At 39.1% G+C, this 25,267-nt stretch overlaps 1 protein-coding gene across 1 annotated transcript in view; it reads right to left on the bottom strand.

Annotated features, from left to right (window-relative positions):
• Positions 1–25,267, bottom strand: part of chrm3a (cholinergic receptor, muscarinic 3a) — a 99,906-nt gene that overhangs the window by 65,173 nt on the left and 9,466 nt on the right. The window contains exon 2 of the mRNA XM_074675784.1: positions 2,801–2,915. The gene's annotated coding sequence lies outside the window, so the exon portion shown is untranslated. The remainder of the gene's footprint in view (positions 1–2,800; positions 2,916–25,267) is intronic.

Raw genomic sequence — 25,267 nt, 5'->3', positions numbered from 1 at the left:
TAAGCATCTGTTGCTGTTAACAGAACAAATAACATTCCATCTCTCATGAGAAAAAGTGCAACACTTTGCATTATACTGACACGCTCCATTCTTCCAGGCAGTTTAAGAACTCAAGCATGGAAATAAATAAAAAAACATATACGTTGTTGCAAATTTTATAAACAAGGCAAACTTTAGCCAAAGTCACCCTAATCTCAATCAAAACACTGAGGATTCACAGATTCTTTGCATAGAGGCTTAAGCTGACAAGCCTTTCAATCAACATAGCTGCTGGCACTACAGTCCTTCCTGTCAGCTGCATTTTGAATTAAATGACATCCAGAAACTGTTGAGCATCAAACACACTACAGCACTCACTTTTACACAATTTTGCCTTACTGTTTTTCATTTGTTTTAGGAAACAGAATAAACACTGCATCTTACACCTGGGTCCTCAGTGTTTCTTTTTTAAGGTCCCCAGTAACACATTTGGCCCTTTTCAGAACTGCTTTTAACAGACAACTCTAACACAAAGAATATTCAGCTGAGCGTGACAAGAAAAAGGAAGTAAATAGAGGTTCAGCTGCTTGCTTAGTGCAGAGTGACAAGAGGAGTGGCTGGGGAAATGTTTGTTTAATAGTCTGCAGCAAAGACGAGTTTCTATACAAATACTAACAAACTAATAAACTCCTGTATGACTTTGCAACTGACTACTGTGTCTGTTAGTATCATTAAAAAGATTTGTTGCCTAGCTGAGTTAAATATTTGATTCGGAGTGGTCAAAATCCCAGAACAACAGTGACAAATTCTCAATAGCAGAAGCAACACCAGGGACATCCTTATATCAAGTCATATCAAGTTAAACCACAGGGTGTATTTTATCTTTGCCTGTTGACACTGTGACAAAAATGTCAGCATTTGTCATATGTAGCATTATGGAAAAAAAGTGGTCTTGAGATTCAGAAAAAAATGACAGTTACTGGGCACAGTGGGGAGAGAACAGCTTGAGGAGCTACAGGGACAAAACCACCATCGCTGATGGTAGGGAAAAATGGATCAGGTCAATGTTCTGCAATCCAGGCAACATCCAGGCTGGTGGATGCATCTTCAAGTTGCAGATTGCTAAAAGTGGACCATTTAAAGCAGGAATGAAAGAAAAAGTGTTTAAAGTTTTGATCTCTGATTTATCTATGATAAAAGATGTGACAACTGCAAAACTCTGCAGTTGTAGAAAGTTGAATGTGTATTGATGTCAACACGTGGGGGTTAATCTATGTAGTAGGGTAGTAGGGAGAAAAACACTTAGTTGCTTTAGATGGAAATGCCTCACCCTGTCAGGGTTTGAAATTGTACTCCTTGCTTTATATAAATGTCAATTAATCAACCCATCAAATATTTGTTTATAAAGCCCTTTTGGTACAAAAAATGTCACACAAAAAGCTTTACAGTCTATTAAAAACAATCCCACATGCCCTTCAACTCATCACCCTTCGCCCTCACAACCATATAACCCACAGTCAACAGTTATATACACACTCATCCAGAGCAGCACGCGCGCGCACACACAAACACACACACACACACACACACACACACACACACACACACACACACACACACACACACACACACACACACACACACACACACACACACACACACACACACTAGTGTACTTAAGGCTGATGACAGATGAACCAGTTGAAAAAGCACCATCAGGGGAGCCGTCTGCACCAGGAGCAGAGAGCCGGCAACAGCCACAGGACACCGACACAGGCCCAGAGGAGAGGTGTAGCAAACACCAACCTCTACCAAGAGCCAATGTGACAAGCCCCTGCAACCACAGTCGATCACTGCTCCAGGTGAAGATGGCTGCCCAGAGGAAACACTGGGGTAAAAGGATAAAAAAATATAAAAACTAAAATACTAAAATATGAATAAGACACAGACTATAAAATAATGAAGGTGTTATGAGAAACCTAAGCTTCAAAAAGAAATTGATATAATAAAGATAAATACTAACGAAAAGCTAAGCTAAATAAGGTGGGTATTGAGCCTCTTCTTAAAAAAATAAATGTTCTCTATGGCTCTGAGGTCCTCTGGCAGGCTATGTCGCAGGTGGAGCCGTAATAGTGGAAAGACACCCTGCCTTGAGTGTGTGTCCTGACTTTGGGAATGACTCAGAGCTGGCTGCCAGAGGAGCGCAGGGTCCGTGAAGGTAAAAAGCGAATCCCCGGCAAAGGTTCTTAAGGTACAAAAATATGCCACAAGAATATTCATTTCATTGCTTTAAAACAGGTTTTGGTTCTGATGGGAGCACATTCAGTTGAAACAGGCAGGGTATGGTAGTGAGAACTTATGGTTTGGTAGTATGCTAGTGTGATAATGTGTATGTAAAGTACTTGAAAAGCCTTCGGAGTGGATATCAAACAAGTTCAAGTTAGGTATGCACATAAACACACACATACAGGCATGAACAGATGTTACATGCGAAGTCTTACTGAACATACTGAAAAAATTTTTGATCAGATATTGTGATTCCTTGAGAAAAAGCCATGCTCTTAATTAAAAAAGAAAGATTTTCTTTTTCCAAAACCAGATTTTGCCTCTTAAGTCAAAGGAGAAAATAGCAACTCAAAAGTATAAATGAACCAATCAGTGCCTCAGAAAGATGAAAAAAATCACACTGAATTTTTTTTTTTCCCTCAAAGTCAGTTTTGACGAAGTCCTGAGAGAAACACATTAGTTGATGTCTTTTGTTCCACAACCCCCCACTCACTGGCATCTTAGAGGACAATGGATTCTCTGAAGCTTAACTCACCACAAGTTTTGGGGAGGTGAAGTGTCTGGAGGTCACCTTTCAGCGGCATGCCTTTTGGTGTCCATGCTGTCTACTGGGGGTGCATGATTATCCTCCTCCAGCTGGATCATGGCGTCTGGGAGTGAGACAGGGATCAAGAGGGCAGAGGGAGAAGGAGAGGACAGGAAAGAATTAGTTTAAGATAATGTGTCCAAATTAGGAAGTGGGGCACCTATAGTTCACTTACTTTTTAACATTAAAAAATGAGACAGGCTTAGACAGATGGGAGTGAAAAGAACACATGGATTAGTAATTTTCACCTAAAAAGGTTACCTTCTCCAGAAAATATACCTTTAAGCACTCAAAGATCTTTTCTCATTAACTAATTAATATTTATTTTCATAAATGTCACTGGCAAACAGCTCATGTTTCTGATCTGGATTACTGTTACAATCTTGCTTTATGCTTTATTTATTCAACGTGTTTTAATCAAGGATCTACTCAAGTGTTTCAGCCACCATTCCCCGCTGGATAATATCTGTCAAAGGGAAGAATGGCATGTCTTCATGTGTAGGGAAGTGTTCATGCCTTATATAGTCTGGGTCTAGTGGAGTTGCTTGCTGCACAGAGCTGAACATAGCCAGGGGCTAGCAGAGGAAGTAGACCTTCAGAGAGCTCATTAAAACAGTCTTCAAGTATTAAGAGACAAATATGATTGTACCATAAAAAAGGAGTTTGTTGTTATAAATAATCAAAGGTAATGGAGGAGTTTCCGGAATGAGGAAGCGTAGGAAGTCAGAGCTGGTTTGGATGGGTAACCTCCTCCATAACCTCATTTAAATTCACAAGAACCTCAAGTTTTGTTGAAAAATAGCCAACTACTCCTCTTTACATGTTGGGCTTACAAATTATACATCAAAGGTCAATGGAAGAGACATTCCTCCTCTAATGGGAAGCTGTGTGACATTTCTAGGCAAGGATGATTCTCTTTGCATTGGCTTCCTTTTTTCTTAACGCTGACATTTTCACTGAAAGCACCCAGACTAAGCAGAGAAACAACACAAATCTAAACTAAATCCACAACTGTTTGTGAGTATTTTATAAAGGGCATGCTTACAAGATGGATTACTTCATCGTAATGGTGATGACCTAAGATGGCTTATCTGCTCCAGATTTTAGCTGAGTCTACAAGACACTTCTCAAGTGGACAATTACCACTTCAGGTTTCCATTTAAAATTTCTAGCAAGATTTGATCTGAGTCTCATTTGCATTAAATACCTGATGAATGAGGGGCCCTTTCCCACAATGATGTGAAATGGTAATTATCAAGATAGTGTGTGAATGTGAATGAATAATAGCTCATTACCAGAAATGTGTTTGGCAGCACATGTGAGCCCTGCTTCCTTACGGCAACAGATAAAAGGTTACGTAATTATACGAGTTTTAGTTGTAAGTTAGAGCAAATTGTTTAGAAAAGTAACATTTCACAGTACTGTCTTAAAAAAAACAGATGTGAGGAATATAATGAAGGAAGCCACGTTTTATCAGAAAAAAAACTTTACTACATCAACTCATCAACTCCCAGTACCATAATACTGTATCATAACTGTGTGGTCAGTGGAGGTAAAAGACCTTTGTAGTTTAATAACTCAGCCCACTTTCAAAACAGGGTCCATTTTCCATTTCATGGCACTGGAGAGATTTTAAATGTTTTGCATAAGCTATTTGCAAATTCACTTGAAAAGTGTAAACATTAAGTTCTCATGACAGCATACAGCTAGCACAGTACTGTGCTAGCTGTATGCTGTCATGAGAAGTAAGATGTAAGATGTCAGTAGTGAAATCTTGCTCCAAAAATTAGTGTTTCCCTTCTCCAAAGATGGTTAACCAAGGAGGAAATGTTTGGAAGACTTGTGGTATTTCTAAAAGCCAAAGATGTAAGGAAACACAAACACAGGGACAATATCTTTTACGATCCTTATTAGTACTGATCTGAAGCAGAAAAGGCTAACAGACAGCTAACAAAAGTATTAAACTTGTCATACTAGATATTAATAGCTAGTTTTGGTGAGGTATACAGACACAAATTTGGGATTATGTAATGACTGGGTGGAATTGTATTACAAGATATGCTTTTTGCTGCAGAGTTGGCACTTCCCAAGCTGTTATGATTGTTCCTAACAGACAGCTAGTACGTATTTGCAAAAGGCTTCACATTGCAGTTTTGCAGCTTAGGGGTAGTACTTTACCTAAAGTCTTACTTAGTCTTAGAACTTATCCAATTTATATTTTACCTCTAAATGATATAATTCAAACATTTAACATAAAATATCTAAGAAATAGCAGCTGTTATCTTCTTGCACTGACTGCTAATAGTGAACTTAGACTCCCTAACCCAGGTCAACTTCTAGCAAAGTTTGGTGCTTAATTTAAATGTCAGGGGGAGAGATCTTAACATCACACATGTTCAGTACAGTCCAGTCAAAACAAATAGATACAGAAAGAGGAGTTTGGGGTTAGCTTAGCAGGCTAAATCACATGACGTTTTCAGAGTACTCAAAGAAATTTCATGAACATCAAAATGGAAAACAAAACTTGCGCGCTCTCAGAACAAACTGTAATCTACTTTACTCTTTTTTAAGACCATCATACCATTGGTTGTGGTTATCAAGCTCCAACAGATTGTAAACAGTGACTACACTCATCTACCTGATGTTTTACTCGTATTACTTTAATACATCATAAATCTTTCTTGTTCAAACAGCATTTTATCAAGTGACAGGGCAGTTGTGTTGACAATGTGTTATTTTATCTCTTTTTAACAAGAGTAAGCTAGCTAACATCACCTCTTTAGTAGATAATGATGTAACGTTCGCAGTACACCTATCACTACTTCTGAGTTATAAATATTCACAACAATTAAAATAAACCTGTCAACAAGTACCCACAATGCAATCTATTTTATTACATGAATGTATAAATGTCTGTGCTTCATGTTAGACTCCTGTTTTACAGAGGGTAAGTAAACCTCTACAGGTATTGGGTAACAGGAAAAACCAGCAGGTGATTTTATGTGTATCAAAGGAGGAACATGGGAGACAGTCTCCTCAGGTCAACAGAGGGGATTGCAAGTGCAGCACACTACCACACATACACATGGCCACACACACACACACAACAGTGGCAACAAATATAACATGATGGGTCGGATGAAATTACACAAGTCAAACCTCATAACACTTCCACTTAGAGTCCGAACACTTTCTGCCTCCCTTGTTTCTTTGAGCTCAGAAACAATTCTCCTAGCGAGGCTCTTTGGATTTATTGCTAAAAAATTAGACAATATCACTTTGCACTGGCTGTTTACTTTATCCTGTGAGCGCAGCAAAGCCAAAACAACTACACAGAGACATGATAAAAACCTTCAGGGATTATGTTACATGAGTTATATACCAAGTGAAGGGTTTATTTATGAGCTGTGAAATTATCTGTGAGATGAAAAATAGAACTGCAACTTTATTAAATGTGTAGTTTACTGAGTTTGCTTCTGATAATAACTATAAGGTAACATTTTGACCTCGCAGAAAACACTTTATCTGACTGTGGTAAATGCTAAGAATGACTCAGTTTCTAAATGGTCGTACAAGAATTTTCAAACACTCTGTGCACTCTTACGAATGTCTCTTTTTTTTTCCTGATGAAGTGAAAGTGGACTGTGGAGGAGTGTATATTGTCTCCAGCTGTAAATCTGTGTACAGGAATGTGTAGGAGCAAGGCGGTTTATGTGTGTGAGGCAGAAAGACAGACACACAGAAAAAGAGACAGAAGGGCAGAAAACTGTGTGGTTCTCAGGATTGAACTGTGGTTCAGCTTCAGCCAAGGTCATCCTCTTACTTATGACATACATGGAGTCAGACTGAGCCTCTCACTTGGACGCTCTCCATCTGCTTCCGCTGATAAGAGCGGCTACTTCATGTGCAGCAGGCAGACACCGTGGCTCAGCATTGTGTGCGGATAAAGTGTGATTAAAAAGCACATTAAGATTCTGCTGGATCACAATTAAGAGGAGGGTTTTCTCACACGTACAGTGAATGCCTTTGTAAAACCCAAGGAGGGCTTCGACAGCTGGTTTAAATGTCATGTTTTACCACATCCACAGGGGGTATAAAACTCAGACTTTTCCGGTGCATATCTTTTAATAATAGCAGGTGCTGCTGTGGCTTAATGAAATGTATGCTGAGGAGCTTTTTTTAAAGTGGGAAGAGCTCATTGTGTTCTCAGTTGGAGTGATAGTGCAGAAGAAATATTCCAGCTATTAAGATGGACACAGATATTCAGTTATGTGCTCATGCATGTCAGCTGGAACCTGTACTGCAGGATTTCAGGTTTTAATGTCAGTTATTACCCCTACCAAGGGAGTAAAATCAAGTTTTCTCTAGTCTTTATTTTCTAATATTTCCAGGTACATATGTGGTATAACAAATACAAATTTGGGGGCATTTAAAGAGCAGGAGAAACACACTTTCTGCATAGTGAGGATTCATTTTCCAAAAAGGACTTCTCCAGTTTGTTCACAGGTTAAAACACTCCAGCATGGAAACTCCATTACAGGATTTCAAAGAGGCCTGAAACAGCTTAACCCAAATAAGACCTTTCTGGACTGTGGGGACTGCCAGCAGTCTTCATGTTTTCCCTCCCTGGCTTAAGTAGCACATGTAAAACAGGGGAGGTTAATAGGTGTAAGAGCACCTTTTTGACCAGTGGGACTGCCCTGCTTCTCTCTGATCAACACTGACTCACCTTCTCTGCCTGCAGGAGTTGCCTTTAAAATTTATGAGAGAGGACTGAAAGATATATTTCTAGCACACAAGTGAGGATTTAAGTTTGGATTTTCTGTAAGCCTTTCTAAACACATAAATTCACAGCTAGGACAGCAGCTCTGACAGAGAACAGAAATATGGGTGACAATAAATACTATACGGGTGAGACATTACTTTTTATAGGGATTAGATAGGCCCCATGCTGGTGCCAGTCGTAAACAAAAGTGTGATGATAGCAACAGATTACACAGTGTTTCAACAAGTGGCAATAAAGTAATGGGGAGTCGTGTTTGCTGTACTGGGAGGATGGTTTGTTTTTTGCAAACATTTACATGCGAATCTGCAATTAAAATGAAGTGACGGTGCCTGAATGCAGATTACAGTCAGCTGTCTGTGCGTGGCTCTCAGCGTGAATATCAAACAGACACCAGGTTCATATCAATAAAGCACCAAAACCTTGACAACAGCCTGACCACAGGCACAGTATTTGCTCATTAAACTCTCACGCTGTTAAAAACAAGTACGTTTGTGAGCCATCTGCTAAAATGTACACCATCTCCCTGTGGTCCTGTGAAGGGCTACATCCAGAACATCAACCACATGGAAAAACTCCAGGAAAGCTTCTGCGATACAGAGAGGATCATCACTACAACTGCAGCTGATGGACTCAACATGTATTGCTTCCTTAAATGAGGCATAGGGCCCATGGAGGTGGACCAATTGGCGGGAAATGAGACCAAATTGATTGGGGAGCAGATGGAAGAGCAGAAGCCACTGTGAGACTCACAGGGCTGTAAAGGAAGAAAAAGATGAGAGACATGAGCTGATGTGAAAAGGCTGGAGTAAAGGCTGGATAAATTGGATTTTGAAACACACTTTTAAAAATGTAAGAATATATATCAGGCATTAATACCAAAAATAGACCCTGTTTCTATCTCAAAAAGCATAACTTCAGACAGAGATAATAAGGGGTTTTTGGCAACACATTCTAAAAGCCTCATATGTTTCACTCTCTAACAGTTATCCATAAAACTTATATTTCCTGTGTACTGTTAAGTAGTCTTTTCAAGAAATAAGATAAAAACACAATGGCCTTGAAAACCTACCAAAATAAAAGCCTTACCATTAAAGTCTTCTACCACAACAGTTTACACAGAGTCAAAGTCCCTTCAGGCACAGCCAATTTCAAGACATATTCAAGATTCATTCAGTCTTTGTTTTCGGACATATGATGACAGAATAGGTCTCTCTGACCGAACAAAAAACCTGCATCAGTGCCAGACAGTTGCTCTATTTCAAAGGCCAAATCCAGTCCAAGGATCCAAATATAAATCCACAGGTCAAACGTCCACATAACTCAAAAGAAAGCTGCTTTTTTCTTATAAGATGACAAATCTTTGTTTTATACTACCTCTAGACAGCAGCTTCATCATAGATATTAATGTTGTCAGGAGCTGTTCTCCATCAACGTTAAGACAAGTTCAGTTCAGCTCATGCTTAAGGTCAAAAGAAAACAATTTGTGAGGTTAAAAATCAAATAAATCTTGTTACTGATGGAGAAACTTTGCAGCTTCCAAGATGCATGATCAAGATCCAAGAGGTGCCTATCAGAAGAAATGGAGAAGAAATTCAAAAGCATTCTTTTCATTGGCAGACAACATGAATTGGTGTGGTTTTTTGTTACCTGAGTAAGATCTCCTCTCTGTAGAGGTCTACAAATCAAACAACATGTTTTCACAGCAGCAGAGAATAAACAAAACCACAGTCCAAAAAAGGAGTTAGAAGAAGCTCGCATGCACATAGTCTGTGTTTCTCACAGGACATTTCACATCCTCAAAAATTAATTTTTCTTAATTGTGTACAAAATTTCTGAGAACTGTAAATTTATAATATAGCAGTTTTTAACAGGTAGTTTGCATATCATATAGAATGAACATTAGTCTGAAACCAGAACATACAAACACCACCTTGGGGGTCTGTGTTGTTCCCTCATTACAATATTCAACTTCATAAAACCATCAAATGGAAGATACCTTTGTGCAAAGAAAATGTCACCATTAAAGAGAAACATCAAAACTGATGTAACAACAACTTGCAACCTCACTGGAAAATGCCATTAACACCTACAGTGGTGTTCCAAACAGCAACCTCCAGTCTTTAAATATAAAGCAAATGCTGAAGTGCTTAAAACTGCAGTTCTTAAAGTATCCACTTGAGACATGCTCTAGAAGCACTGGCAGCCACATATACTGTATATCCATTGAAAAATGCTGATCTTTACATGATTACACCCTGGTTTGTTTCTATTTTATTACTCATACATTTTGAAGGTTAAGTTAGGTTAAGGTTACGAGTTTTGCATTATTAAAGGCACGGCCGACTTAACTGACAGGCAGCCCCATTGTAGTTGTTAGCAAGACGGCACCTCCTTCAATGTTCACAAGAAGTTAGGCAGCCACTGTCATCTGGCTTCAGAGCCTCAGAAACTATTAGGTGATGGTGTTCTGGGGCAGGCGATGCTGGAAGAGAGGGGGCAATGAAGTGCTGAATCATCGAGACTTGGAATTGGTTCATGACCAGTGGAACGAGGATCACAGCCTGTGCATTTGTGCTTCAACCACAGAGCTATATAGGCCTCCTCATTTCCAAGATTTTGGAGGTAAATGACCCTATGATGCACATTTTTTGACTATCACTTTCTTTGGCTGTCACTACTGGACCATAACTTACCATAATGGCCCTGTACAGCGGCTGACACCCATACTAAAACAATAAATAGCACTTGGTACAAACTGTAATGACTACTGGTTTGATAGTACCCTTTCTCTTAATTGCCACTTAAAATAAAAAAAAACTTCATACCAGATGACTTATACACTGCTAATGGATCTCTTGGGTTGACCTTACTAAATTGAGGTTTGTGGATTGTCATCTATCAAATGGGGCCAGAAATTAAATCTCCATACAAATCTCTATAACAGGGTTCAACAGCAAAGTTAAAAATACAAGCACTTAACTTTCAGACATGCAGAGGCTGTTGGGGTATTATATAGCTGCATTGCTGTCCAATACAGAAAGAAAAAGCACGCTGGATTTGAATTAAGAGAACCACTACATTAGACATTATAGAAAAAAAAACAAAGATATAAATCTTGGATAAGATCTCAGTAGCATGCCGCTGCAGCTTGAATTAACCCCATGTCTGAGTGCCACAGGCTACTTCTTAATGTGCTGTCTACCTCATGTCTGTCATCTTGAGAGTCTATAGATCTTGATGAAGTAGACGGTGTCAGATAACGACAGATCCAAGCCATGTCTCTTGAAATCTCTGTCAAATGTATTCAAATGAAGTGCTTTAAATAAACAGGTTGTTCACAGAGTGCAAAGTGCATGAGTCATCAGAGAAGAGATGAGACTGGAATACGGTTAAGGGTTATTATCTGCTCAGAGTGTGAATTAAAAATCCCAGCACGGCTCTAACATCATTAACCCTACGCTCCTACACTGACCTTAGATGTTCATTTGATCTCATCCTGTTTTCTGTGTGAGTGGAAGTGGAATAGGGGTGAGGATACACAGGGGAAGGGGTTGGGGTGCACCCTTTGATGTTGTAATGCAAAATTTCTTTTATCTCCCATGGAGCGTTTGAGAATGAGCCCTGCTGTCCAAAAACTCAATTAGAGCTATTCTGAATGTGAAACCAACAGCATAAGAGGAGGCGTGAGGGAGGGAGGTGTGAGCGATGCAGGGGAAAGAAAAAATACATAAAGGCTTCTATTAGGAACACAAACTGAGCAAAACCAATTCAAAAAGAGCAAATTTTAAAAGAATAATCCAAACCCCTGCTTACAGGTGGCTCAGGATATGAGATAGCAGCTGGTGCACAAATAAGCTTTTCATCTAAGTTCATGTTAAAGGGGCTGTGAGGAGTTTCTTGCAAAAGTCTTTCTTCTCTCTCGATACATTATATGCCTGATTGTAATCCACACTTTAAAATGATATCATCAGCGTCGATATCAAAGGTAACAGGTTATTTTAAAATGCTACTTCTTAGTTTCCCCGATCAGGTCGAGCATGACCGCACTGATTTACAGCACGTCTAGGTTTCTATGTCATCACCACTCCAGCTAACGAAATTTAGTTGTGAGAAGTTACAACCATGTTTTTCTCTGCTGAAAATGATGTCTCTGATTGTTTTTGGTAGTGATGGTGGACACGGGAGCCTAACTGTCAGACAGAAAAAGGACAGAAGAGCAGAAGAAAGCTAAACAGGAGAGTGATACAGCCCGAGCTAAAGGCTAATAGGGTTAAGTTGTTTGTGATAATGTTCATTCTAACCCACATGCAACAGTTATTCTGCAGTGGTCTGTTCAAACTTGAGAGTCTATCAATAAATTGAAGAGTGAGGTTATGTTAGCTTTGCTAAGGGTTGCCAACCGTCCCTTGAAAAACGGAATCGTCCCGTATTTGGACTCAAGCATATGCATCCTGTGCTGGACCGATAAGGGACGCACTTTGTCCCGTATTTCTCTGATGGTCAAACATAAACTGCTATATGGTTTCAATGAAAAGCAGGGCGATTTTTACGAGAAATTACGGTAATTCCATCCCATACCCCTCTCCCGCTCTGTGGCCAATGAGCTGACTGAACACTCACACGTTGCTATGACCTGACCAATGAGCTGACCGAACACTCACACGTTGCTATGACGCCACAGAATGCGGCTCGCCTCATTGGGAGAAGCGCTGTCACTTCGTGTTGTTTGGGAAGAAGATAACACTGCAGCATGGATGTCACAGGCATGGAGGCACAGCTCTTGGATGAGTGTAGCGAGCATAGACTGTATGGTAGCTAGCTTTGCGTGTTAGGTGAACACAGGATTCACTGATGTTACACATTACGGACATGTCTTAGAGCCCTGGGCTGCCAGCTGCACTAAATATAGACAGCTACCAAACTACAAACTAACAGTGTTTACTTGTTTTCACGCTAGCCTACAGATACATCGGAGCACCGGGCTTCTGATGCTGCTAACATATAACCGGCTGCTATGTTTGCTTGATGTTGTTTCAAACAACAGCGCTATGTAACTGTACAGATAAATACCTTACCTTGGCATGTTATATCAAGTAAAAAATTGTATTAACAAAGAAAATTTGTTTCGATCCAATCTCCATTTTATTCCAAAATATACACACACCTTGTTAAAATAAATCTACAAAAGCCTGCTAAGACTCCAGGCCAGAAGATGGTGAGGCAGTCCAATTACAACAGATCCTGCTCATAGCATCTTCAACAGTTAGCACCTGTTTTACCGGGTAATTGAAGGCAGCTTGCTTGACAAATGTTGTGTATCTTTGCTGCACAGAGAAAAAATCCTCTGCCTTTTTAGCCTGCTGCACTCAGGGTCTCATCAACACAAGTACCACAAAGTAGCATAAAAGAATCCCAAAAGCTCAAAGCTCTTAGCGTGCGCATTCAGCCAAATCTGTGTGGGCTGTTTTATGCCTCTGTGAAGTACAGTCTACCTCAGAAACAAGGTGAATGTGCGAGTAGCATCCCCCACTCCTTTTGCATTCCTCCATGTTTGTCAAAAGATGTAGCTGAGGTAAATAAGAAGAAAGCAGTGGGGGTTGAGAGGTGTAGAAGCAGAGGCATTGCTTTTTACATTTGGTCTTTCATCTCTCTCCTGCCATTGGTCATCAGAAACAGGAGAGAAAACCAACTCCCCAACATGACGTATCGTTCCAATCCCATTTAGCTCAAGAACCAGCAGACACAGGAGAATGAAAAACTAAAGGCATTATTACAAAAAATCTAAGTAAAGGGAATTATTCAGGCAGAAAGGAATTTCACTGCATTGTCCCAGCGCCAAGTTAAAGAAAGGAATATTCTTGGTTTTCAAACAAAGATGATCTTCAATCAGGAGAGAGCTATTTGCAAACCTCATCTTACAAGACCACTAATAGTCATGAAATACTTCCTGTGGATGGGGGAGTCCAAAAAAGAAGCCAACAATCCAGGCAAAAGGTCAGAGCTAACTGCATCAGGAGAGGAAACTTCTTAAAGCTTTCTTCTCCCTTTGTTTCATAACTGAGAGTATACTAAACTGTATGTCCCCTCAAACAAACATATGAAGACAACATCTGTTCTCACACTCTAGCCAGACTCACTATATGATTTTTCAATGTCTTATAGGCAAAACAGTACATGCTTAATGCTGAGAAGTGTTTGTGTTTGTGTTTGTAAGGAGTCATATCAGAGGGAATCATACATTTACTAGTGTTGGGAGCGCTTGCCCTCAGGAATCATGGGAACAACATCTCTGGGATATTTGTTTGCCTTCTTCACAAGTTATTTGTCCAGTTTGACCTTTTAACGCTGCACAAACAGAAAATCATAAACAGTGAGGGGCAGAGCCAGGGTTTGCACTGACAGAACATATTGGAAAATGAAAAAGTGATGGAGGGAAGATCAGAGCTGTGTGTGTGCAGTTTATTTAAAGAGAGAGTACAGTTTGAGTACAGTTTTAATGAAATTAGTTAATGCTGTAAAAACATGTGTTGACAGCAGAACTGTTCAAACTAGCTAGATTTTAAACTTTGGTACAATATTCACATGAAAAACGTAAAAACTCTAGGAAATTGTGTGTTATATCAAGTCGACTAAGATATCATTTTCCATATAAAAATTGATAACACATGAAGAAACAAACATGTTAAAACACACTTTGTGTTCCCATTGACTTTGGTACTTAATGTGAAGGATTATGAACAGTAAGCAGATGGCTTTAAATTATTTCCAGTTAGGAAAAGATTGCCTCCCAAAAAATTAGGGATGTCCCGATATTACATTTTCACTTCCGATACAATACCGATACTGCAGCATTGAGTATTGACCGACACCGATATTAATCCGATACGATATCAGCATTAAACATGCATACTTTTTTTACTTATTTTGTAGCATGTCTATCATGTTAGAAAAGGCTTGATTAAGTGATATTATTCAAACAAAGAACAAGAATCAGCAACAGTAGGTATGAGGAAAAACTGACCCATTTATCATTAACCATGGGTAACAGAAATTTTAACATTAAACATAAGATTATACTAGTAATTGAATAAAACAAAGAATAAATTAGAAGACCCAGAAAATAACCTAAATAAATCAAATAAAAACAGCAGGAGCGGGGTCTGGAATGGACTGCTTATATCAGAGATTTTAGATGCATTCCGATACGATACCGATATTTGTTTTTTTGCTGACATGGGACCGATATCCGATATCAATATCGGACCGGGACACCTCTACTAAAAATTGGAAAAGTTTCCAACGCAACGTCTTCAAATCAATGTTTGTCTGATATTTTTTAATGAAGATTGAGCCAACTAGCTGGTGCACTAACTGCCAAATATACTCTGCACCTTCTGAGAGTTTTAGAGTCTTCATATTTGGACTCAATTTGGCCTCCACTTTGGTGTTAGTTGTACATGTGGCACATAGGATGGATTTGTTATGATGGGGAAAAGCATTACATTTTAGACCATTTATAGTAAACTTCAATAAAGTTTGGCATATAGTCCCCGGTAGGAAAAGAAGGGGACACTCACAAGGCCCTACACAGTCGCACATGCTCTTCTAGAAGAAATATGTTGGATTTCCCTAAGAACATGGCTCTCCCATAACCCTGAAAACTGAACGGCAGTGTGTGGACATTTCATCCAGATTCAGGGATACAGATATAGCCCTGTGCGATGTCATCGGTAATAAAACAGCAAACAGGTTTTCGTTGCTTTTTTCCTAAAAAGCAGTGGAGAGCCACGGTTTGTGACAGCTGAAGGGTTATTACCAATTAGGCCAGCTGTGTCTCTCTGTCTGCGTGATAGAGGGGGGACGGGAGGGTGGGGGAGCACAGCTGAGCCTCGGCAACAGGAGGTGACAAAAGAAGGAGTCGCAGCAGTCGACCAGACCTGTTTGACAAATTTCCTCCTCAGGACCACAGAAAGAAAACAGAAACGTGAAGAGGAAAAGATTTAGAGACAGAGCCTTGCTGCTGGTAAAAAAATAACGCTGGCCCCAACCTCCTGACGGGTGTTTAATGGAGCAGCCATCTTCAGAAAAATATGTGGTCACAACTTCAGCAACATTATCGTAATGATAATGTCATGAGATAAGCTTCAAAACACCATCAGCGAACTAAGAGAAACTTTGGCCATTTGAGGGTTTTTGGTGCTTAACAAAAGTGCAAATTTCATTTGCAGCTGTCGAGTGGAATGGTAAAGATGTTATGCAGCTCATAATTTATCATCCAGACAGGAGATAATGGTGTTGAGGTACATGCTAATATCTACATGACAGCTACACTCTGATTTTGGGCATTAATGTCAGATTTCAGACAGATCCCAGACCCAGACCAGGACTCAAACACCCACAATCACTGGGAATCAGTGTCTGAAATATGTTGTACAAATAAAACCTGCTTTTTACCTCAGAATAAGAATATACAGTATGTACATTCTTAACATGTTTGATAGTAAAAATTAAACATCTTGAAAGAGCATAGAGGAAAAACTGGTCTCATGAGAAACTGGCTCTTTAGGTTGACATACACCACACACACCACTGCTACCTTTTTTCACAGGCTTGCAGCAATAAAAATCCATATGATTGACCTGTCAACAGCACAAGTGCCCCTTGGGAAGTCAATGCCCTTTTTTGCAATCGCTCATATATAACCTATTTAGGGTTTGAGCGGCTCTTTGTTATGAAAGGGTAAAAAATATCACCCTCAGAAAAATTCTAGGACCCACCGCAAAGCAGAAACTCATCATCTTCTAAAAGCCTGTCGCCTACATGAACAGGAGGTTGAGGAATAATGAGAGACACTGCAATTATAAGAAATGCAAAACACAATCACAACAACATGCATCCGAGAGAGCAGCATCACAGAATTATTAGAAAATACCAATCCTCTCTCAGCTCTCGAACAAATCCGCGGTTTGTTGTTCGGAAAGAAACAAAAACATCGACAGGCTCACGCTCCTTCATTTCTTTGTTCTTTCACCACTCGGCTGGATCAACAGTTAATTCAGCTCAGTGACTGTGCAGGCTGCAAGTGACAGCGGTATATTAATGATTCATTATGCACAATGTAAGCAAATAGTGAGCCAATACCAGAGGAAAATGGATTTACACACATCCAGGGCCAAGCATGACATCTCCTCAGCTGTTAAAGAAATATCCAGATGCACACGTGGAGGAATCTAAAAGCAGCGCTGCTCTGTAGGGTCAAAAGAGGAGAACATGTCCAAAGTGCTGCTCTGTTTTTCTGAAAACAACTTTTTTAGAAACCTTAAACCTGAAAACAGTCATTATCATTCATTATAAATGTGATATATTGCTTGTTCAGCCTGCAGCTTTCTCCAAATGAAGTTTTCCAATTATTCAGGCCAGTCACTTGAGTCCTTTATCTTTGCCTCGCCATATGTCCAGAAGTTCACGCTGAAGTAAAACTGTAAAATAATATTAAACCTCTGATGAATCTGCAGGGAGCTTGATGCTGCTCTGGACAATGTTAAGATTTAATTCTGGCATGAAAAAAAAGAAAAAAACGCTGTTTGGGTTTATTGAAGGTCCCATATTATGCTCCTTTCTGCAGTTTGATGTGGATCATTGATGTCTTCATGAAATGGTAGTTACATGTTTTGGTCCAAAAAGCCAATAAATCGAGCACAGCAGCATTGTTTCCAGGCTCTCATAGCCCCTCTGCTCAGAACGCTCTGATTTAGTGGGCGTGACCTTCATATGTAAATGAGCCACCGCTGATACCACCCTGCTCTTCCGTGTCACTGAGAGCGGCGCCACAAGCTCCGAGTGCACAATGTTTAGAAAACAGCGAAGCTCGTTAACCGTAACATTACAGACTAAAACAACAGGCTAATGACAGCTACAGTTAGCATCCTGAAGCTAAAACAGAGACAGGGGGGACATTGAGGAAAAACTCTTACATCTGCTTCACAGCACACAGAATTTAAAATACTCATATTTCCAGGGTCCAAGGTTGGTGGCGGATGGTTGGTAATGCGCCTGGATTCAGGACCAGCCCTCTGTTGTACTGTCCAAAAGTTGGAAAAGCAGTCGGCCGTGAAGTAATTAGCACACACATGCACAGTTTTACTGAGTGTAGCTGGCACATTTCCTTGATAAATAAACTCTAGCCTCAAAGACTTGTCTTCTTCCAGGATGGGAAGCTTGTGCATGGAACTATGTGGGTGTTTACAGCTAAAAACAGAGCAGTGATGGCTCTTCAACTTTGGCATTTTCAGCATCTGCTCCGGTGGACCAATCAGGTCAGACTTGCTCCTGATTGGTCAAAAAAAGGAATCGCTGACGTCAGCAAATTCCCAGAATCCAAACAGCTAGTTTTAGGTCAGGATTTTACATTCACAAGCAATACTAAGTACAGATTTGGTCATTAAATATCACATTTTGTGGGCTGGGAGGAAAGCCAATGACCCATAAATTTTACTCAAAGACTTAATAAAGTGATTTTTGCATAATATTGGACCTTTAATGCATAGTACATGTATATTCCATTAAGAGAGGGCACAGACTACTGAGGATGTGCCTTGAGAGAGTGTCTGTCTAACAAATCTGACTACACATTCTGGTGTTCAAAGGAGCTATGAGAGTAACCTTAAAGACTCACACATACAGATCCATTAACAACTTCATCCTCTGTGTCCACAGAGATCACCTTATAGACTGTAAATTCAGCTGAGCAGCACAGATTCAATTCTCGCTTCTCAAATGTCTATTTTCGCAAGTATTTTTTTCAAGTTCACAAATGTTATATCATATCGCCCGCCTACCTTTTCCCATTCCACTTTTCCTCTGTCTTTGTCACGACACAAGTAACTGCGTATCTGAATCTTTAAATTACATCAAAGACTAGTTCAATTAATGTGAAGAAAGTGTGGGATATTAGGAGCTTGAAAAATCCAACTGATGCCCTTTTGGTCTTAAAAGATTAATATCAGTGGTGACACAGCTTCAAAAGATTAAAAAAAATACTTTGACGGAGCCACAAATCGTTTAAACTCCAGACATTTGGATTATAAGATGGATGGTTTTACTTAGACAGGACTTATGAGCAGGTTAAATTTGGAGACCCTGATGTCTGGACATATAGCGAACCATCTGCATATGTCACTGTGATGGATGACGTGGGAGCAGAGATCGAGCGACCTCCCTGCTTGGACAAGCTTTCTACCAGGTCGCTCCCCCCTTCTGTCACTTGTGCTGACTGATGGCTGCATTGAACGTGAACACACCCATACAGTCACAGCGACAAGACTTCAATAATGGCTGTGAGGGATTTTTTTCTGTTCCTGACTGACGGGGGAGGGGGACACTGGAATCAATATGAAGTGGGCTAACATTTTTTTTTTTTTTTTTGTGGATTCGTCAAAAGGAAAAGAAAACAGACAGAATGCAAGTTCTGCAAGTATGTGTTACAGCAAAACTAAAAACTCTGAGAAAAGCGGCCCAGTGGTCCTCCACGGATAAATAAATCCAGAACTATTAAGAGATGAGGGAGTTACTTTTTGTTGTTCCATCACTGTTCTCAGAATTATGTCACAGTAAATTGCTTTTCTCAGAGACATCTGGACTGCTTAAAACAGAATATGTCCCAAAAGACACAAGTGGTTCTTAAAACATCCATTAAAATCTCCTAATAGGGACAAATTTTCAAAGATGATTCATTCACAATATGAGATAATTCAAACTTACTTCCATACTTTCCAGGCTTGCAAAGTCTGTCTTGAATGCCAAGATGTCAGTGCAAGTGCGAAAACTCAAACAACTTCCTTACAATGACAAAACTTTGCAGTTATTTTCTTTGAGGTATTACGTTGTTGCTGCTCAATCAGATTGGACATCTTGATGACAAACTTGTATAACTAAGTAGAAAAAGTCTATTCTTTGGCAACAGCTGTGTGTTTTTGATTTTTTTTTTCTGTTGAAGAAAGGAGAGTGACTGCAGCTCCAAATGGAAATATGTCTGGCACAAAGGCAGCCAACTGCACATGAAAGTGTCATTCTTTTTTTTTCATGCCTCTTTGAACAATTTCAGAATAAAGGGCAAACAGGTTTTATTCTGCCTTTTTGGTCTGACAAGGGTTTGCAGAGTTTGATTTGTGAGGGCCTCTTAGGAATCTGAGGAACCAGTGTTATTGTCTACACACATTTAAGGAAAAAAAAAAATAACTACCACTACTTTTTATTGTATTTCAAACATGGAATCTATTCTGCATGAAGGTTAGGTACAGTGCAAACAAGCATGCTGCTGAGCCAGTTTAACAAGTTCTTACAAGAGGCATCAAAGTGCAATTCCCCTTAATTCTGCAAATCCTATCAAAGCAAAAACACTTACATCACACTGAACTTAAAGAATGAACAGCTACATCATTTCAACAAACAAATACTTTGAGTTAAATAACAGGATAAAAATGCAACTAGGTGTTTTTAGCATTTCGACAGATTTCTCATTTCACCCTTCAGCAGCTCTCAGACATATTTAACAAAGGGACAAATCCATTTTGTACTAAACACCTGGTTCCGCAAAACTGAAAAGAAACAAAGCATAAAAGTGGAGAAATTTCAACTGTCTGGAGTCTGTAGCTCTCATTACTATTCTGGTCTTGTTAATGTAACTGTTCAATGACAAAGCTTTTCATATTTGAGCCAAATAGTGTCAATTCCAAATCCACCAATTATAACAAGCAGATTTGTCTTTCTTCACATTAGCAACACACAGCAGTTGGAACAAACCGTGGAACAAGAAGAAAGTTAAACACTGAAATGTGAGCAGTATAAATAATCTCTGTCTCAACCTGATTATGATATATGGAGAGCACAGTCATGCACTTAAACATGCTGCCAAAGCTGAGACACAATCAAAGGAATCATTACCAAAGCAGGGAAATGACTCACATTTACTTTCACTTACCCTCAAGAGCCACAGAACCATGTTAACTCATTATATCACCTAAGATCCTTGAACTACATGTATAAATAACAAACAGAGACGCGGCCAAGAGGTCACAGGGTTATCCTACTCTCTTGGTGGTTCTCAGCTCAGAGGGATTAAGCAGGAAGTGACTGATGTAATGATAAGAGCTTAAAGAAAATGAGGCAGATATCTACATACTGTAACTGCTCTCCTTCACATCTGTGCTGAAAAGAGATTTAATAAGATTAATCTAAAGAGCTTTAGTAAGACTAATCTGGATCAGAAGAGCAAATAAATATGAACAGAGAAGAAGAGGGGAAAAGGAGGTAGCCCAGCCTGGGAGAAAACTTGGGAGAGTTTTTGCAAATGTCATCAACAACATGTAGAATTTTAAATAAAAGACTGTTTACCATGTTACCAATTGTGTCTGAGAAGAGGGTGTTTTTTCACATTCACATTTGCTCCTGTGTTTAAATAATGCTTCTTTTCTGGTGTTTCAATTAACTTGAAATTTGGAAAACTTAATCATGTTAGTTTTGCAGGTGAGTATTTAGCTAGTGGCTTATTAAACTATCATTTTACAAACTGGTGGCCTCGCTAAATATTATTCCACTCGCTTGTGCTTAATCAAACTATTATTAATTTAGCCGTTGACTTAGCTTAAAATCATGTATTTAGCTGGTTGCTAAGCTACCTATTATTTATTTAGCTGGTGACATAGCTATTATCTATTCATATTGTGACTAAACTAACTTTTTATTTTTATTCATTTATTTTTTTCAGGTTGTGGTGGCTTAGCTAACTATTATCAATTTGTCTCGTGACTAAACTAACTCTTTTTTTTTGACTAAACTAACAACTCTTTTTTTTATTGCCTGGTGGCTTAGCTAACTATTATCTATTTATCTCGTGACTACCTATTATTTGTTAATCGGATGGATTAGCTTACTAACATTTGAATCGCTAATGGTTTCCCTATTTTTTATTTGGCTATTAGCTTAGCTAACAACTACTCATTTAACTGGTGGCTTAGCTAACTATTATTCATTTAGCTGGAGGTTTCCCTGACTATTATTTGTTAAGCTGATGGCTTAGCTAACTATTACTTATTTAGCTGGAGGTTTCCCTGACTATTATTTGTTAATCTGGTGGCTCAGCTTACTAACAGCTGACTAGCTGATGGCGTTGCTAACTATTGTTGGTTTAGCTAGTGGCCTAGCTAACTATTAATTGTCTATCTGGTGGCTTTACTAACTATTGTGTTTGGCTATTGAGTTAGCTTACCATCATCGACTAGCTGGTGGTTTAGCTCACCATCATTCAGCAAGCTTTTGGCTTGACTAACTATCATTTCAATAGCTGTAAGTTTAACTTTAACTGAGCTGGCTTGGCTAAGTTTTATCCGACTGATGGCATGGCTAGCTATCATTTTAGCTGGCTAGTAACCAATGACTAACACAACAGTGGTAGTGAACATGGTAAACACAAAAGTTAGCTTTATGAATTGGATAGTGGAAATAAAGATGGCATCCAATTACAATTTCTGTAATAGAGCACATGCAAAAATATGACTTATAGAGGTGTTGTCACGATACCACTAAAAGATTTTTACACAGGGATGGTTTCTTAACTGTTTGTTACTCAAATCATACCCATGAGTAAAAAGTTTGTGCAAAACTTCAAACTGTTAGCATCATTATTGTGGGTATGCTAGCATTATAACAGTGATAGCTAGTGAAATGCCGCCTTTCCGTTCTGCTGTTCAGTGGATGTAGAGGGATTCGTGTTATAGTATAACACCATGGAGTCAACTTATGTGCATACACTTCTCCAAATATTATCAAGACAACTGACACATTTTGTTTCTGCTGCTGTTTAAAAGCCATGGGCCAGTAATGGATTTATATGATTTAGTGACAAATCTTTCATAGAAGAACAACACACACTTGATAAAAGTAGGTACAGAACAGAGGATAGTTAAAAAGGTATTAGCTGTGCCCTATCACCCTTCACAGTGAAAGTTAAGTTCCTTTGTAGTTATAAACTTAACAAACTAAGTTGGTGTCTTGCTTTGTGTTTCAACCAGCTCTGCCACTGCTCAAAACAAGAGTCTACAGATTGATTTGACAGCATTCAAATAAAGTTCTGCCAGGAAGCTATACTTTTTACAAATTGATCTGATTTTGCCACTGCATTTTCATGTTTACACTAAGCTGACTAAATATTGATAAATAACAATCTCACTGAACTCCACTGAGTTGCCTGTATATGCAATAAATATGCCCAGCCTGGGTTATGATTACATTTCATTGAAACACATAGGGTTCATAGCCAATAAACAGTTTTTTCTTTTCAACATGACGCTGCCAAAACTTTTGTATGGAGACATGCCAGACGATTCCATCCATCCTCTCTTGCTTCTGGCCTGCTTTTTATCCTTTAAGAAAACAGTGTCTGCTCCTCTTCTATATTTTCCTGTTTCTTTAAAACCTCAGAATCTGTTGTGCAACACTAATTTGAAAACAAAGGTGTCCAAAAATGCCTTTAGAACTTTTCTCCTACTGCTCTGTTTGATGAGGCATATGCTGTGTTTTTCTTGATTTCTTTAGGGGTTTACTCAGCTGATACAGGGGAACAAAAAGCAGATGACCAATCCCGACACCTACTCCAATGATTCATGTCATTGCACCCCTCCTGCAAAGCTTTGATGTCATGCCAAGCTACACACATTCCTGCAATGAGCTCCAGATTATTATCACTTTGCTAAGTGGAAGTAATCCTCTGGGAGGTTTTAAAGGTTTACACCGCTCCATCCAAACATGGAGGAGTGAAAATACCATCAAGGGATAGCAGGCATTCCCGGATCATGATCAGGAGAGTGATCTCAACAGACTTCATCAGAAATGTTCTTTTGAATTACTTCTCTTAGGTGTGCCACAAGGTAGTTTTAAAGCTTTAATTCTCATTTTCTTAACTCAACTTTTGGGGTCTGGAATCCCACTCAGCTTGAAATATGCTGCTTAATATGTATTTTTACAGATGTGAGACACAGATGCACAGTGCACCGGGTGGCTGAAATTACAGTAAATTATACACGGAGGAGGAAAGTAACTGAGTGCTTCACTTAACTCATCAAAGAGCCATTCCTTAGATTTTATGCAACCACCTAAGAAGCACTTGAAGAACTCATTAAAAAAAAGGATTTTTGTTCACCTGCTGTTTGGGACTACTTTTTTCAAAAAGTGCCATAAGACAGTTTACCTTTCAATATTAACTGTTATAAACAATCTATCACGTCATCATCATGTGGGTTACTCCAGGGTACCCTGGTCCATATTTATGCTAGGGAACAATGTTGTGCCCTACACTCAAGTCCACATAGCCTTACTGACTGGCGTTCTTCATCCTTCCAATTTAACACTAAACTAGTAAAAACCTAAACTAGGATGCATCTTTCTGTGATTCAACAGCCGTTCAACAACCACTGACACATTCATTCAAAAGTCTTACGTTTACAGGGTTACTCTTTAAACTGTAGCACCCAGAGCTGAGGGATCCATTTCACTATCAGGCTCATAGAAGACAAACATTAACCCTTTATCTCCTAACTGTCGGCGCCAACACATTTGCACAAGCGCACATTGAATGACCATTATTCCTAAATAGTTTGAAAAATTCCAAGAGATTGCAAAAGTTGAGACATTGCTCTTTCAGCAAATCTGTAGTTTTTATGCAAATCTTACTCAGGCATTTCAGAAAGCTAATAGATGAAAAGAATGCACCAACAGGGCCGAGTTTGTCCAAAAAATGCCAAAAAAGAAGATCCTCCTGGGTTATTTAACCTTCACTGAGGTTTCCACATGATTTTGAGACCAAAGAGGTAGCTAAAGGAGAAACTTCATGTGAAAAGAAGTAACATTAGATGGGTTGAATTTTGAGATGAATGAAGCTCCCTCTATCCAGTTCTACTTCTTAAATGAAACTGTATGTGTAGATTGGTGCTTGTATTGTGTGGTGACTTTTATAGAACAGTGAGCAAAGCCTCAGTTGTATGATATGTGCAAAATTTAATGTTGATGATATGAAGTAGCCTTTTTAGAACAGAGCTGTGTTTGTACAGTATGTGCGTCACACACCAAGAAATATCGCACTTGTTTTTTGTGCTATTTTAGAATAGAGCACTAAGTGGTGTGTATGTACTGTGTGTGCATGATTTGAAGCTTGTATTGTGTGCTAACCTTTCTATGTGTCATGCTTTATTTGTACTGCACAGTGTGCGCAACCAGCTCAATATCTTTATCCACTACTTTCAGTTTGTCTTGTGATGAGGAGCAGCCATCCTCAAGTGGCTTGTATGCTAGGAGTGGGGATGCTGTTAGAGAGTTGTTTCAAGAGGCAAAGACTCCCAAATGTTATTGTGCATGTGTTTTATATAGTCAAAATTTTAAGTTTATCCTGTAAAATGTGTTATCTATGTTCAATTGCAGTTTTTTTTTTCCTTCACTGAGCCTTTAAAACTAAATTTCATTTTTGTGTTTTTCATCATTTTATTCTGTTTTACTGTCATATAACATGGAGTAAATTGTCAATAAGTCCAAGAAATCAAAAGAGACAAAAATTTAAAAAAATGGGCCTAAGCGCTTACTCG

Source organism: Halichoeres trimaculatus, unplaced genomic scaffold (genome assembly GCF_033239565.1).
Source record: "Halichoeres trimaculatus isolate MK-OKI-2021-1 unplaced genomic scaffold, fHalTri1.1 fHalTri1_scaffold_8, whole genome shotgun sequence".
Lineage (NCBI taxonomy): Eukaryota > Metazoa > Chordata > Actinopteri > Labriformes > Labridae > Halichoeres > Halichoeres trimaculatus.
This window is presented reverse-complemented; position numbering and strand designations above follow the sequence as displayed.